Raw genomic sequence first — 16,610 nt, forward strand, 5'->3', positions numbered from 1 at the left:
AAAGCTGATGTATGATGTCACAGTATCGGTGAGTTCACGTAAGTCTGAAGTTGCAGCTTCAAAAACACCCCAATCGGTGCAGTCAAAGCAGACTTGGAGGTCCGGCTTTGACTCCATTTCCTCACAGTCCCCTCAGTCCTTAGAAGTTTTTAATTTCTTTCTGTAGGTTGGGATTAGATGAACTAGACCAGGGGTGGGCAAACTACGGCCCGCGGGCCACATCCGGCCCACGGGACCGTTTAATCCGGCCCGCCAACCCTGAATAAATTGTATTATTAAACATTTGTTTTGGTCATTTTGCATGCAATGACTGCGTTTCCCCAGTAGATGGGGAACCGCTCGCCTGCGCATTTACTACCGGAAGCCATGTCAGAAAGCTCGGTGCACACTCACAAGTGCGTGTACGTACTCAGTAGTACGGACATGGCGCACTCGGCTCTATTTGTATCAGTCCCGCATTTAGAGCGTGGGCTGTGACGACAGCATTCTTGTAATTCGCGCGCTGAGCTTTCAGATACAGTTTTACGCTAAAGCCACCCACAAACCTTCCCCTGGAATCCTTCTATTAAAATGAGTCGCCCAAGGAAAAGCAAGGTGGACACAGTGCCGAGTGTTTAAAAAAACAGTGGCCAATTTGGCTCGACGTACGCGACGTGACGTTCAGCCACATCAACATCAACCCGTCACAGATCGAGGTAAACGGACCAACACCTCGGATCTCTCCTAAGAATTGCCACAACAAATTTTACTCCAGACTATGACGCACTAGCAAAAAAGGGAGATCAACAACACTGTTCCCACTGAAAATGAAGGGGGAGGCTCTCAAGTTTGTTGTAAAAAAATGCATTTTGAATATGATTTGTACACATAGCAGGGATTGAAATTAGCGACCATTCTCATTTTCAAACAATGCAGGATGCTCAAGGACATTGATGCACCACCTGTTTGCGACTAATCTTAACCTGTAAAGTTCTTAAGGCTTACTTTAAGGAAGTGTTTCCCGTTTCCTCACCTCTGTTACCAGGTGTTTGTGAGTTAAAACTCTGCTCTGATTTTCAGATACCCCTCACCGTGTTGCCGTTTTGATTACTTTATTTGGATGTATGCTTTCACCGATTCTTCAAGATGATATATTTGGTCAGAATGTTTGCCGTTTGACGTGATCTCATAAGATAAACATCTTTCATTAATCTGACCTGCAGGCACTGAAGTGATGGAGACTGTTATTCATAATAACAGTGTCGTATTTTATGAGAATCACTGATAGCAGTTTTTTAGTGAATTATTATTATTATTTTTTTAATGCTGTTAATAAATGCATTTGTTTTCAAAAAACTTGTTTGGAATATCCATGCTTTACTACCTACTAAAGGCCAAAATCTTTTATGCAATGACCTTTACAGGTCGCTTATATTACTTCACACAAACACTACGTCCATCTGCTCCTGGTTCGGCCCTCCGGTCCAAATTTAGAACCCAGTTCGGCCCGCGAGTCAAAAAGTTTGCCCACCCCTGAACTAGACAGTGGTCCGAGAGTCCTAAAGCTGCACGGGGCACAGAGCGGTATGCATCCTTTATTACGGAGTAGCAGTGGTCCAGTGTCTGTGTCCCTCTGGTGGGACACGTTATGTGCTGTCTGTATTTGAGGAGTTCGTGTGTGAGGTTTGCTCTGTTAAAATCACCCAAAACAATGATCAGTGAGTTTGGTAGGTTTTTTTTCCATGTCTGTTACCTGGTCAGCAAGCAGCTGCGTGGCTTCGATCGCACGTGCGTGTGGTGGAATGTAAACACCCGCCATTACGATCGAGGAGAACTCGCGTCGTGAATAAAACGGCCGGCAGTTTATGAAAAGTGCCTCTAGGAGAGGGCTGTGTTGCATGTTGTTTGGGATGGCCGTTGTTGAGCCAGCAAAAACAAAGATGTGGAGTAACAGTTGGTTCTTTATTGGCAATATCTTGGTTTGTTTAATGACGGCCAGTACACGAGGCACGGCAGCAGATGAAACAACAGTTTCCTTCTCCAGGACAGCTTGTTTTATACTGTCCGGAAAAGGCGGGAAAGCGTCACCTGACCATTTGGTACCTATGTGTATTGGGAAGTTACCGCCCCTATGTGTGTGTGTGTGTGTGTGCGTGTGTGTGTTGTGTCCGCCGTCTGTACCCATGTGGCCACAAAGTTCTTGGTGCTGTATCCGTGTTCTGATTGAGAAGTTATGTTTATATACAATAATAAGAAGATTTGCCCACACATGAACACGAAAAAGTATACGAGTTTATTTAACTTAACCAAATATGTACACGTTGCTGTTTCACCCACTTCAATCCCCCTTTTGACCTCGAAAGAGGTCAATTAAAAAACTAAATGCGAGCCATATCAGGAGAGAAACAATACAGCGAGCAGGAGCACAATTACCCAATATCAGGGATGAGAATTTTCCGCGGATTTCCGTGTTTTTTTCCATTGAAAGTATTTTCGTGAATCGTGTAAATCCGTTGAGAAATTTATTTTTTTATATATGGGGGGGAGCGGCCGGCTAGCTGGCCGGGCAACGTTAGCCTCGGCGACTCTTGCGGGCATTCCCCCGCCCACCGCAACAGCGTATACCCCCCGCTACTTTTCCGTGCTTTTTCACATTTGCTATTCTCATCCCTGTAATATAAGGAGAGATTTCTAGAGGGCGGGTTGGTGGTTGTAATAGGCGATACATGCTTTAAAACGTTAGACAATGTCAAACATGACAACGACACTGCCGTGACGAAGTCTCGCCTCAATACTCCAGTTCAACTTGAGTGTGTGAGTGAAAAACCTGCGGCAAGATGTTATAATGCAGGAAAAGGCTCACACGGTCCCTCTGCCTTAGGCAACCAAAATGTCATCAATATTGTCAGCCTGAGATAACAATCGCTTGTAGTAGTTCAGCCGTTGGGGTCTTGGCACGCCCACTGGTGGAGAGTGACCACAATTCTCACCCCCTTTGCAGCTCTGCTCCATCCAGAGGGAACCTGAAAACGTCTGCAGTGCGGTCCTTGTCGTCGGTGGCTCAGGGTAGACTACCTGGCCACCAAGGTTAAGAGGGTTATTCTGCCTCAACGGGGGGGGGGGACGCTGCCGATGGCTGATCTGGATCACCGCAGGTATCTTTCACAAGGGCACACACTTCAAAGGGTCCAGTCCACCTGGGCTCTGTCCACTTCCTCTTCAGGACTATTAGCCAGACAGTTGAGGTGATCTGGATCTCGGTCTTTGCTTCCGGATCCGCAGTAGTTTGTTCTGTGCGTGCGTGCGTGCGTGCGTGTGTGCGTGCGGGCAGGTGGGCGTGCGTGTGTGTGTAAGAGGAAGGGATGGGGTGATGTTCATGTGTATAATGTGGCTCTTAGTCTTTGATTGGTTGGCCACCCCTGTAAAAGACGATAGTGATCTAGTGGAAGATGACAGCTTTATACTCTTCCTAGATTTTTACCAGGCTTTTGACTCTGTTGAACATGCTTTTATTTTAGAAACACTTAATAATTTTTGAATTTGGGGAACATTTTAAAGATGTTAGTATGCTCTACTTTTACATAAATAGTTGTGTGTCCTTTGGCCAGGGACCGCGTAAGAGATTTAGTATAGGACGAGGAATCAGACAAGGATGTGGAAGCTCCCCTTTATTATTTATAATGGTGGCAGAGATTTTGTCCATTTTGGTTAAAAATTCCACAATTGAAGGTCTGCATTTGAACAATGAACAAATTATAATTATAATATGTCAGTTGGCTGATGATACAACTATATTTCTTAAGGATGAGCTCCAAATTCCAATAACATTGTAAGTGATTAGTACTTTTTCAAAAGCTTCTGGACTCCAGTTAAATTTAAAGAAACGTGAATGGTTACCACTAAAGGACCAATCTATCAGCTCAGTAAATGAGATAGAGGTTAAAAGAGAGGTTAAATATCTAGGTGTCTTAGTCACAAAAGACAAAATTGCTTCAGAAAAGAATAACATAAAGGATCATATTGATAAGTGTAAGCCAGGGGTGTCCAAACTTTTTGCAAAGCGGGTCAGATTTGGTTAGATGAAAATGTATAGGGGCCGACCATTCGCACCGACATTCATCGAACCATTGTAAATGAACTTATGAATATGTAACTATATCCTTTGCTGTCTGCAGATAGGTTGATATTGCAAATGAGAATCTGTTGTCAATTGCACTACCAGAAAAGTTAAAGATTAAAATAATAATAAATTAAATACAAATTAACAATTTTATGATAGTTCAATGATTTTTTATTAGATGTATTCAGTTTGTTTTGTTATTGTTATTGTTGTATTAGGGTGATATCGGTGTTTGTGACTGCAGTAAACAGGCCAGGTTGCATCATGTCATATTTTTAATCCAAATTAAATCATGATCCATTTTATCTTTTTTTTTTCAATTTAATACGCAACAAATTACTTCATAATCACAAAATAATATTCCATAGTCTTTTTGTTGTTTGCGATCACTGTGAGTCGGCGGCGCGGACGCGTAGTATGTCGAGAGTTAGTACGAAGTAGACGGCTCTCACCAGTGTTTTTTTTTTTTTTTTTTTTTCCTCCCCTGGTCAGCCTCACTTGCAGCGTCTCTGACTTTAGCGTCGCCTTAGTCCTTGGTGTGTGGACATTTGAATGAGGAAGTGTCCGTGTCACTGATTATCTTGCAAACGAACACTTGTCTGCGCGTGAACTGGGACGGGACGAAGGAGACAGGCCCGCAACCGATCATGAGCGCTGGCTCGTGCGCGTTCCCGTGAGGACGAGCTTCATTGCTGTGGCTCGCTCTGGGGCTCGCAGGTGACCGCGACAGTGCCAGCGGGCCACTTATTATTGATTTTACGACACAATGCTTCAGCCCAGTTTAAATTTAGAATTTAAATTTAAAAAAATAATAATTTAAATTTAGGCCAAATGTGGCCCGCGGTGTAAGGAATCCCTGAATCGATGGCTACAAAGGGATCTGTCAATATTTGGTAGAATTATGTTAACCAAAAAGGACAGTTTATCCAGGTTAATATATCCAGCTTACTCCCTTGCCATCTCTCCTCAAATAACAAAAAAAATTAATGGTCTAAATTTTGATTTTATTTGGAGAAATAAATATCATTATGTTGGGATAATTTAAGTGAAGCCTTGGCCTGCCAGACCTGGAGGCCTTGTCTTTACTGTTTATGACTTTCCTTTCATCTAGGTTTTTCCTTTTTAGTGACAGGGATGTCTTTTGATCCCTGTCAGCCATATGTCTCCTTCCTGTCCTTATGCTATCTGTGTGTTTTTGTTCCTGTAGGAGGCCTTCACTAACAATGAGCCAAGCTTATTTGCATAGGCGAAATGTTCTTATTTGGTTCAGAGGAACTTCATTCCTTTTATCTTACTGTAGGTTTGGTTCATAGATTGTTGTTGGTCAGAACTGTTTTTCTTTGTTAAGTGTTATATACAGTTCGAAGTAGTTGCGTACAAGTTATCCTATATTTACTCAATGTTTGTTTAAGGAACTGCATACCAGTTACCTTACATTTACTTAATGTGTGTTGAAGTGTTTAGGACAAGTTACTTATTATTATTGTGTGTTACTTTACCAAGTAGATAAAGTTAGCCAAGGTTTAGTTGCATTGTTCCACAGGAAAGCGGCAATTCAAGTTATCTGATCCCACTCGAGGACAAATCAGCCAACCATGAGAAGAACAGTTGGTTGATGAAGAAGGACGAAGTCTGCGGGGGTCACGGGCCGACAATGAAGTGCTAATTCACACCACACTACATTCCTTAGCTGATAAGCGTTGCTACAGACACTATCTCCCCTCCCTTTAGTGTAGCAACGCCTCTGTAACCAGGGCAACCAAAACATTAAATAGAGGAGCATGTGAAGTGAGAACTCAGAATTTATGGAGATTGTAACTGAGTTTGCTCTCTATCGTTCTCCTCGCGAGTAAACCTGTTCTGGTTCTTTCCTCCTCTTCCTTCCAGCGTGTGGTTTAATGTCTGATTGGATTTAGACCTAACACATTACATATCAAAACAGGACTTAACCAGACCCTATGAGAAGGGGGAAGTAATGCAATAGATTTTGAGTTTATGAATGGTTGATTGAAAACTAATTAGTTGAAACAAATCCTTAAAGATCCGCAATCAATACGGTTTCTCATACCCAATATGGTCTTTGAAAAAATAAGAGGAATCAGATTCCTTTTGAAATGTGATTATGATCCACAAAAGCTTCCTTTACAATTATCAGACTTTCATCAACACGTTCTGCTTTATTGGAGACTGTTGCGTGTTGTGCGGGATGTCCGATGTTGAGCCAGGAACAACAAAGTTGTGGAGTATAGAGTTGGTTCTTTATTGGCAAGATCTTGGGTTGTTTAATGGCGGCCAATGCACGAGGCACGGCAGCAGATGAAACAACAGCTTCCTTCTCCAGGTCAGCTTCTTTTATACTGCCCGGAAAGGCGGGAACTTGTCACATGACCATTTGATACCTGAGTGTGGGGGTCGTCACCCCCCTGTGTGTGTGTGCGCGTGTGCCTGTTTGTGTGTTCATACAGTTATATGTGTTGTATTTGTGTTCTGATTGAGCAGTTATGTCTATATAAACTAATAAAGAGAATTGTACAGATATGAGCATCTAAACGTACATGAGATTGTCTAACCTAACAGAACATGTACACATTGCTGTTGCTCTCTCTTCAAGAAAGACCTTTCAAACATAGTTTTACACCTCACAACACACCAATTTGGAACAATAGGTATATTTTGATTCATAGAAAACCTGTTTTTATCTCTGAACGGTTCTCTAGAGGAGTATGGGCTATATCTGACTTCATGGATGAGGAGGGAGGGATCTTGCATCATGCTGATTTTTGCGATAGATTTAAGATTTCTTGTACTCAAAATAGTACAAACAAATGGTGAAAACATTCCCATTATCCCTGATTAATATGGTTAAACAAGATAAAATGCATTCAAAGATAACTCCATGTTTAAGGCTGCTACATGTTAATGGGATTGATTTTTGTGATGATAAATGTAACACGTTTATTAGAGGCTGTTTTTTTGGAAAACTGTTTTTCTGGTACTTTGAAACGTGGTTATATTTTGAGAGACTTCAGCTCAGCCGATATTAAAGGGATTTGATGCAAGTATTTGAAATTTCCGGTCCCACCAAAAACAAGGGAACTTCAATTTAAAATTATCAATAATATTTACCCAACTAAGAAACTTTTGAAGATGAAATTTAAAATGGATGTAGGGAACTGTGTTTTTTGTGGAGGTGAAATTTAAGATTTAGACCATCTTTTCTTTTGGTGTGAGTTTGTACAAAGGTTTTGGCTTGACTTTCAACAATGGGGTTGTTCAAAAGGGTTGCTCTTTGTTTCTCTTACTATCTCTGATGTTAAATATGGCTTTTTTCATAATGGTAAATTTGGTGTTTTTTTATTAACAATATTATTTTGTTGGCCAAACAATACATACACAAATGTCGCTTCTTTAAAACAAGACCAAACTTTCTGCATTGAAAGAATGATCTGAAATCCTATAACAACTCGTTAAAGCTTATTAACACCAAGAATGCTGTAAAACTGACCTCATTTATTGAAAGGCTGTCTCTGTAAGATATTTGCTCTGGCTGTATATTCTTTGCATATAAGATGGAGTTGCCCTGAAATGCCTTTTTATTTTTTTTATTTTTTTACTGTCTTCGTTTTAGTTTTTTTGTGTGTGCTTTGATTTGTTTGTTTTGTGTTTTTAGGTATTGGATATGTCTTATTTTGTTTTTGTCGGCAAAATAAATAATAATAATAATAATAAAAACAAGCCCATCGCCATGAAAACGAAAGCCAATTTCCAGGCTGCATTCGTGTTTTACGTGACGTGCCATCGAGTCGCTCTAAAAATGACGTCATGTAGCCTGAAAACAGGTGTTGTGCTTGATTTGGTTCCCCCGTGAGATCTTGTTCCCCCTGCCGCGGGAGCGCGCACGCCTTATTTGGAAAGCGAAAAACCGATGTCGTACGGCGTCAGCACTATGTTGTTTTCAATAAAAACATGAAGAACTCACGTTTGCGTCAGTCAATTTTAATTTTTAGAAAGGATTATTCTCATTTGATGTCTTTAAATTCATCCGCGTTCTGCCATTGAAGCGGGGTGCATTCAAAGACCAGTCGTACAGACGGAACACTCATTCACTTCACCAAAAAGCAACAATATAATTACGTGAGCTCTTTGCATAAACCTCGATGCAAAGAAACTCCTCTTTTTGGGTACAGGCTACAAGGAGTATATATTACAAAGGAGACTTTCTACTTAATTGTGATCATCATTCATCCATCCATCCATTTTATTACTCAGGTATTTTCAAAGCAAATTAATATTGTTGCATCTATTAATTTTCTTTAAAATGACAGCGCAATATAATTAAAAGCTGACACTATAGCAATGTCAAACGTGTTCATTTAAGAAAAAGCCACACACGTTTTGTGATCAAATCTTTCATAACGAGAATGATTTGAGTGAATTGATTTGAATGAATAATTGAGAAGAAATTTCAGTTCCGAAGGCTCCTTTTGTCCCAAGCAAAGTGACAGGTGGTGGGGAGGGGGGATAAAAAGGAACTCTATAAAAAATGTCAAGCCGTGAGGATATGTTCCCTCCCCCCCCCCCTTTATTTTGAGAACGGTGCTGGACTCCAGCTGTTTTTTTTCTGTCTTCCTGGGGGTCTGTTCAGGTTGTGTGGCAAATTTGAACAGGTTCCCTCATTCCTAGGCCAAATTACAGGGGGGGAACAAATCCTCACAGCTGCCTCGTGAGGATATGTTCCCCCCCTTATTTTGAGAACGGTGAGTGCTGGACTCCAGCTGTTTTTTTTCTGTCTTCCTGGGGGTCTGTTCAGGTTGTGTGGCAAATTTGAACAGGTTCCCTCATTCCTAGGCCAAATTACAGGGGGGAAACAAATCCTCACAGCTGCCCCGTGAGGATATGTTCCCCCCCCTTAGTTTGAGAACGGTGAGTGCTGGACTCCAGCTGTTTTTTTTTTCTGTCTTCCTGGGGGTCTGTTCAGGTTGTGTGGCAAATTTGAACAGGTTCCCTCATTCCTAGCCCAAGTTACAGGGGGGGAACATATCCTCACGGATGCCCCGTGAGGATATGTTCCCCCCCCTTATTTTGAGAACGGTGAGTGCTGGACTCCAGCTGTTTTTTTTTCTGTCTTCCTGGGGGTCTGTTCAGGTTGTGTGGCAAATTTGAACAGGTTCCCTCATTCCTAGGCCGAATTACAGGGGGGGAACAAATCCTCACAGCTGCCCCGTGAGGATATGTTCCCCCCCCTTATTTTGAGAACGGTGAGTGCTGGACTCCAGCTGTTTTTTTTCTGTCTTCCTGGGGGTCTGTTCAGGTTGTGTGGCAAATTTGAACAGGTTCCCTCATTCCTAGGCCAAATTACAGGGGGGGAACAAATCCTCACAGCTGCCCCGTGAGGATATGTTCCCCCCCCCCCCCTTATTTTGAGAACGGTGAGTGCTGGACTCCAGCTGTTTTTTTTTCTGTCTTCCTGGGGGTCTGTTCAGGTTGTGTGGCAAATTTGAACAGGTTCCCTAATTCCTAGCCCAAGTTACAGGGGGGGAACAAATCCTCACAGCTGCCCCGTGAGGATATGTCCCCCCCCCCCCCCCCTTATTTTGAGAACGGTGAGTGCTGGACTCCAGCTGTTTTTTTCTGTCTTCCTGGGGGTCTGTTCAGGTTGTGTGGCAAATTTGAACAGGTTCCCTCATTCCTAGGCCAAATTACAGGGGGGGAACAAATCCTCACAGCTGCCTCGTGAGGATATGTTCCCCCCCGGTTATTTTGAGAACGGTGAGTGCTGGACTCCAGCTGTTTTTTTTCTGTCTTCCTGTGGGTCTGTTCAGGTTGTGTGGCAAATTTGAACAGGTTCCCTCATTCCTAGGCCAAATTACAGGGGGGGAACAAATCCTCACAGCTGCCCCGTGAGGATATGTTCCCCCCCCCCCTTATTTTGAGAACGGTGAGTGCTGGACTCCAGCTGTTTTTTTTCTGTCTTCCTGGGGGTCTGTTCAGGTTGTGTGGCAAATTTGAACAGGTTCCCTCATTCCTAGCCCAAGTTACAGGGGGGGAACATATCCTCACGGGTGCCCTGTGAGAATATGTTCCCCCCCTTATTTTGAAAACGGTGAGTGCTGGACTCCAGCTGTTTTTTTTTCTGATTTGTGCAGTGATACCATTATTACTGCACTTTATCAATTTGTTTGGCCTTATTTTGGTCAAACAACTTTGTTTCTTAATCATATAACATACATCAAAAATTATAACTTTAAACTTTATTAAGAAAAATAAATAAATTAAAATTTTATTAAATAATAAAATAAAATGAAAAAATACAAATTTTAATAAAAAAAAGCAAAATGGTCTTCAAGCAAGCTTCAAATATTTAGCATTTAATTTCTGTACATGTACACAAAAAAGAGCCTTCGGTTGGAGGCTCCCCGACACATACAAGATGGAACCACCTGCAACACTCGTCACACTGAATCTGGTAAACAAAGAAAAAAGCAAGATCATACAATGCAGCACATTTACAATAATTTACAACGAATGTGTAATTCTTAATTATTTCTTAATCATCACATGCATTAGTTAACAAGACCTGACATAATTACCCTGTCACGAACGGGGTGTGGAAATGGAGCAGGGCGACCAAGTGCAGCTTGGACCAGGGTTTATTGACGAACTCAAAAGACATACTCGGCAAACTAACATAACTTACTGACAAAATCAATAACAGGAACCGAACAGAGACGAAACAGACAGGGTGGCCTTCCATGACAGCAGCAAATGCATGCAGGCAATGCTCCGACAGGGAGTGATATACAAACAGAACTTAAATACAACACAGGTAACAAGAGGCAGGTGAGTATGATTACACTAATCACGGGCACACAGGAAGGGAGGCGCGAGCACACAGACACACAGAGACGATGACAATCTACACACACAACCAAACTGGGGACGAGACATGACAGAACCCCCCCCACAAGGGACGGCTCCCGACGTCCCAAAAACCCAACCCCCCACGGCGGCACGCGGGGGGGCAGCGCACCAGTCCAGACGACCCTGCTGGTCTCGGAAATAGCCTTAACCGCGCACGACGGCGACTTGGGGCACAGAACCGCACTCGGGCGGCGACGAGGGGAACCGAACCGCACTCGGGCGGCAACGAGGGGAACCGAACTCGGGCGGCGACTTGGGGAACAGAACTGCACGCAGCAGCGGTCAGGGGCCCAGGGCCACAATCGCGGCACACACTGGGGGCCTGACGCGCAATCGGCAGCAACTTGGGGAACAGAACTGCACGCAGCGGCGGTCAGGGGCCCAGGGCCACAATCGCGGCACACACTTGGGGGCCTGACGCGTAATCGGCAGCAACTCGGGGAAACAGAACCGCTGACGGCGGCCACTCAGGGACAGAACCGCAAACGGCGGCAACCTGGGGCACAGAACCGCTCTCTGGCGACGACGAGGGGAACCGAACCGCCCTCTGGCGTCGAAGAGGGGAACCGAACCGCACTCGGGCGGCGACTAGGGAACCGAACCGCACTCGGGCGGCCACTCACACAAACCCGCACTGAGGCGGCTACTCACACAAACCCGCGCTCGGGCGGCTACGCACACAAACCCGCACTCGGGCGGCTAAAAAAAAAAAGTCCTCGCCGCAATCAGCGGCACTCGAAAGTCCGGACCGCGATCAGCGGCATTCGCATGGCGGAGCTGTGGCAGCAGCAAGAGCCACCACGCGCCGCAGCAGTGGGACAATCGCGGGTCCGGTGCAGCTGGCCAGAAGTCGGGCGACGTCAAAGGGCCCTGCGACGCTGGGGTGGAGCCCGATGGCGACCGCGAGTCTGATGACGCCGGGAGGCACTCCGATGACGGCCGCGGGTCCGGCGTCGCGGCAGTGGAATCCGATCGCGGCCGCGAAGCTGCTGTCGCCAGAAGCACTCCGATGGCGACCGCGAGTCTGATGACGCCGGGAGGCACTCCGATGGTGGGCGCGGGTCCGGCGTCGCTGGAGCGAAGTCCGAGGGCGCTGGAACCTGCTCGGACGATGGACGTGGATCGGGCGTCGCAGTGGGAGCTGGTGGTGGAGGGAGGTCCAAGCGCTGGTCGCTGTAGTGGTCGGAGCATTCTGTCACGAGTCGGAGTGTGGAAATGGAGCAGGGCGACCAAGTGCAGCTTGGACCAGGGTTTATTGGAGGGACTCAAACTAACAGACTCGGTAAACTGACATGACATACTAACAAACTGACAACAGGACTGACCGAACAAGACGTGGAACAAAAAGACAGGGTGACATTACCGTGACCACAACAAACATTAATGCTCCGACGGAGTAACGCACAGACAGGACTTAAATACGCGACAGGTAACAAGAGGCAGGTGAACATGATCACACCAATCATGGGCACACAGGAAGGGAGGGGCGAGCACACAAACACACTGACAGAAACGTTGGACATGATCAGAGACACATAGCAAAACTGGGGATGAGACATGACATTCCCATCTGTTGTCTGTGTCATGTGTAGCTTCCCCACAAACAAAGCACAAGTTAGATAAATCATCTGTGAAAACAAAGACAGAAGAATTGCTATAGTACTTCCCTGTGTAAAACTCAACTGAGTTGTATATAGCATTGATAGCACAGTCAGGACCATTCTTTGGGTGGCAATAACATCTCTTGGGTGCATATTACTTACCAGTCTCTAATAGAAGTGTGGTGGCAATTTGCAGCCTGTACCTATTTACATCATGTGCCTTTGCTGAGAAATCTATTTCTTCATTTGAAAGATGTTCTGCAAACTGAAAAAGACAATGTCAGATGTTTACAGTGCATAAAGAATGCTTTAAATGTTTGCCATCTTTAGCCTATATATCATACAAAAGATTCTACTGTCAGACAATAATTTGTTTTAGTCCTTTGTTGTATGAACTCTAAATTAGTTTTTTTAGTTTTGAGTAATGTTTGATTACGTTTTTGCATAATTGAGTGATATGAGTTTGGTAAATCTAGTCTGTAAATCAAAGTCAAAAAGTCAAAGTCTGCTTTGTCAACCTCTTCAATGCCAAGACACACAAAGAAATCGAAATTACGTTTCCACTATCCCACGGTGACAAGACATAGTACACGACATACATACCGTAATTTTCGGACTATAAGTCGCGGGTTTTTTCATAGTTTGGGTGGGGGGGCGACTTATACTCAGGAGCGACTTGTGTTTTTTTTCAAAAACTTTCAAAAAAAAAAAAAGAAGTAACCGCGATAAACGAACCGCAATGTAGCAAGGGATTACTGTAATTTGAATTTCAAGTGACGTCAGCAGCGCGACGTCGCGGTCAGCAGCGCGACGTCAGCAGCGCGACGTCAGCAGCGCGACGCGGCGTTGTTTACATAAAGGACAAAGATTGACTCGACGGAGCTCTCTTTCACTTCCGTGGATTGAAGTCGGGGGCCGGCGCTCGGCCGGGTGGCTGTCCAGGGACGGTGGATGGGGCTCGGACAATGCTTTTACGCACGCCCGGTCCTACTCTACCGAGCTGTCTTTCACCTCCGTGGATGGAAGTCGAGGGCCGGCGCTCGGCCGGGTGGCTGTCCGGGGACGGTGGATGGGGCTCGGTCATGGCTTTTACGCACGCCCGGTCCTATTCTATGGAGCTCTCTTCCATTTCCGTGGCTGGAAGTCCATGCCGCCACACGCCTGGAAGTTTGTTTTGTTAAATAAAGAGCCGTTTACCAAACCCACGTCTTTCCTTGAACTTTGTTAACGCTACAATATAGTTATATAGTAGATCTGTGGAATAACGACGAGGCTGACGTCAGGGCGCACGCACGCGCGGCGTTGTTGACAAAGGACGAAGAATTTGATCGATGGATTTAATGATTTAGAGTGCACAGATGGTTTGATAACATTATTGCTTATATAATAGTTATTTGATATATAATTTATATATCGTTATATGGGCCTGTGGAATATTTTGAAGTGCAAGAGCCGTCAGCGGCGCGCACGCATTGTTGACAAAGGACGATTGATGGATTTAATGAATTGGAGTGACACAGATGGTTTTATTAACGTGCAATTTATGTAATCGTTTTTTGAATAACTCTGAATTTTACGTCAGGGCCGTTCTCCGCTCTTAGTTTGTGTTTATGTCACATTAGCATACCTATCGTCTATGGCAGTGGTCCCCAACCTTTTTTGCGCCACGGACCGGTTACATGTCAGAAATATTTTCACGGACCGGCATTTATATAAATAAATAATACATTTATATAAATAAATAAATAATACATTTATAATAAATATATAAATACGATGAAATAAAATGATACGACTGACATAAAAACAAGTACAAATGACAAAAATAAAACTCACCATTACGTTGAATTAGTGGGAGCACTGAGTTTGTTTCTCAGAAACGAGCCGGTCCCATCTAGACGTAATCGGAGACAATGACACCCGAAGTGATTAAGGTTTGTCTTTTATTGCAGGATGCTTGGTCTCCATGTGTTGAAGCAGTTTTGAATGCTTCATTTCCTGGTTAGTTAGCCTGTCGCCACATATTAGCTTTGCGGGCTCGACTGGGGAAACATGTCACGTGACCGGGACGAGTGTCTTGACCTGAATTAATTGATCGTCGATAATTATTTTTTTCTGTGCGGCTTGGCGGCCCGGTACCAAGTGACCCACGGACCGGTACCGGTCCGCGGCCCGGTGGTTGGGGACCACTGGTCTATGGAGCTCTCTTCCATTTCCGTGGCTGGAAGTCCACGCCGCCACACGCCTGTAAGTTTGTTTAGTTAAATAAAGAGCCGTTTACCAAACCCACGTCTTTCCTTGAACTTTGTTAACGCTACAATATAGTTATATAGTAGATCTGTGGAATAACGACGAGGCTGACGTCAGGGCGCACGCACGCGCGGCGTTGTTGACAAAGGACGAGGAATTTGATCGATGGATTTAATGATTTAGAGTGCACAGATGGTTTGATAACATTATTGCTTATATAATAGTTATTTGATATATAATTTATATATCGTTATATGGGCCTGTGGAATATTTTGAAGTGCAAGAGCCGTCAGCGGCGCGCACGCATTGTTGACAAAGGACGATTGATGGATTTAATGAATTGGAGTGACACGGATGGTTTTATTAACGTGTTATTTATGTAATAGTTTTTTGAATAACTCTGAATTTTACGTCAGGGCCGTTCTCAGCTCTTAGTTTGTGTTAGTATACCTATCGTTTAGCCTGTTGTTGCTCGTTCATGACTGTTCTTGGTGTTGGATTTTGTCGAATAAATTGCCCCCCAAAATGCGACTTATACTCCGGAGCGACTTATATATGTTTTTTTTTCACTTTTTTGGGCATTTTATGGCTGGTGCGACTTATACTCCGGTGCGACTTATAGTCCGAAAATTACTGTATAAGCAAACAACACAAAATAAAAACAAGAAGGCACAAACAATGAATAATAAGAGTGATGAATAAATAATAAATAAACAAATAACACAATAAATAAATAAATAAGAGGAGCAAAACGGAGCAAGTGTGCATACAGCAGACAGTCAGAATATAGCGCAAAAGTACAGATGCATACTTTCAAAGCAAATGCACCACAAGAGGTTGAATCTTGTTGCCTGGGATGGGGGACAGTGCCACAAGTCCACCTGGAAACATTGCACCCTTTCTTGCGCATGAACGCCCTGAAATATAAGAGCCAGTACATATTACCACAAATTTCAAGTTTTCTCCGTCAATGACATAATTTGTATTGGTAAAAACAAAAACCTAGTCCACTTTCAAAAGAAAGCGCACATCTTCAGTTAAATGTTGATATCACAATAGTACTCTGACTTTTAGAAGCTGTGCTTACCGGGTTGATTCCAGGCATTTTTTAATGTCCATTTGAGACTCACCAAGAGGATCAACTAGTAAGGACCTTTTTTCTCCTGGCATGATTGCCTATATTTTAAACACAAAAAATGAGGTTTTATTATTCATATGCATGAATTATTAAACATTTTGCACATAACTATATATTTTTTGCTGTAATGTTACTCCTCTTGTGGCATTAAAACATTTCTTAACCGCCAGCTTCCAATGCTTATGCTCATTGACAATGCCAACAATAAGTTTGTATTCCACCGGGTTGATCTAAAAATAAACAGAAGAAAAAAATACATCTGTCAATAATTTCAGTAAAATGCGTAAAGAACAAAATTAATGCCAATTGAGTTTTTTAATAAAATTGTTATGTCTTAATAACGTTGTTGGGCCACTAATTGGCCCGACAACAATATTAAGACATTTAACTTCTTAACTTCATTGATAATTTTGCAAGATATAATTCAATAAACAGTACTACTACAGACACACCTTGAGTCTCTGGCTCTTTCCATTCCATAAATTTGTCATTGCAAATGAGTCAATATAGGAAACCTTTTCCACGCTGATTTGGTTGCGTTTGTTCACCAACAACGCGTTTATAACCTGTAATTGAAACGGCAAACAAATTGAAACAGAAA

The 16,610-nt window shown here is 43.5% G+C and overlaps 2 long non-coding RNA genes across 2 annotated transcripts; one reads left to right on the forward strand and one right to left on the reverse strand.

The window, feature by feature from the left end:
- Positions 1 to 6,288: 6,288 nt before the first annotated feature.
- Positions 6,289 to 13,884, forward strand: LOC119127598. The gene is made up of 3 exons (XR_005098882.1): positions 6,289 to 6,513; positions 6,896 to 6,902; positions 13,874 to 13,884. It is a non-coding gene; the product is annotated as an uncharacterized LOC119127598 (long non-coding RNA).
- Positions 13,885 to 15,689: 1,805 nt separating this feature from the next.
- LOC119127562 lies at positions 15,690 to 16,563 on the reverse strand. Its single transcript, XR_005098848.1, has 4 exons — positions 16,462 to 16,563; positions 16,174 to 16,239; positions 15,959 to 16,047; positions 15,690 to 15,788 (listed from the first exon to the last, which is right to left on the reverse strand). It is a non-coding gene; the product is annotated as an uncharacterized LOC119127562 (long non-coding RNA).
- Positions 16,564 to 16,610: the final 47 nt, after the last annotated feature.

Source organism: Syngnathus acus, chromosome 9 (assembly GCF_901709675.1).
Source record: "Syngnathus acus chromosome 9, fSynAcu1.2, whole genome shotgun sequence".
Taxonomy (NCBI): Eukaryota; Metazoa; Chordata; class Actinopteri; order Syngnathiformes; family Syngnathidae; genus Syngnathus; species Syngnathus acus.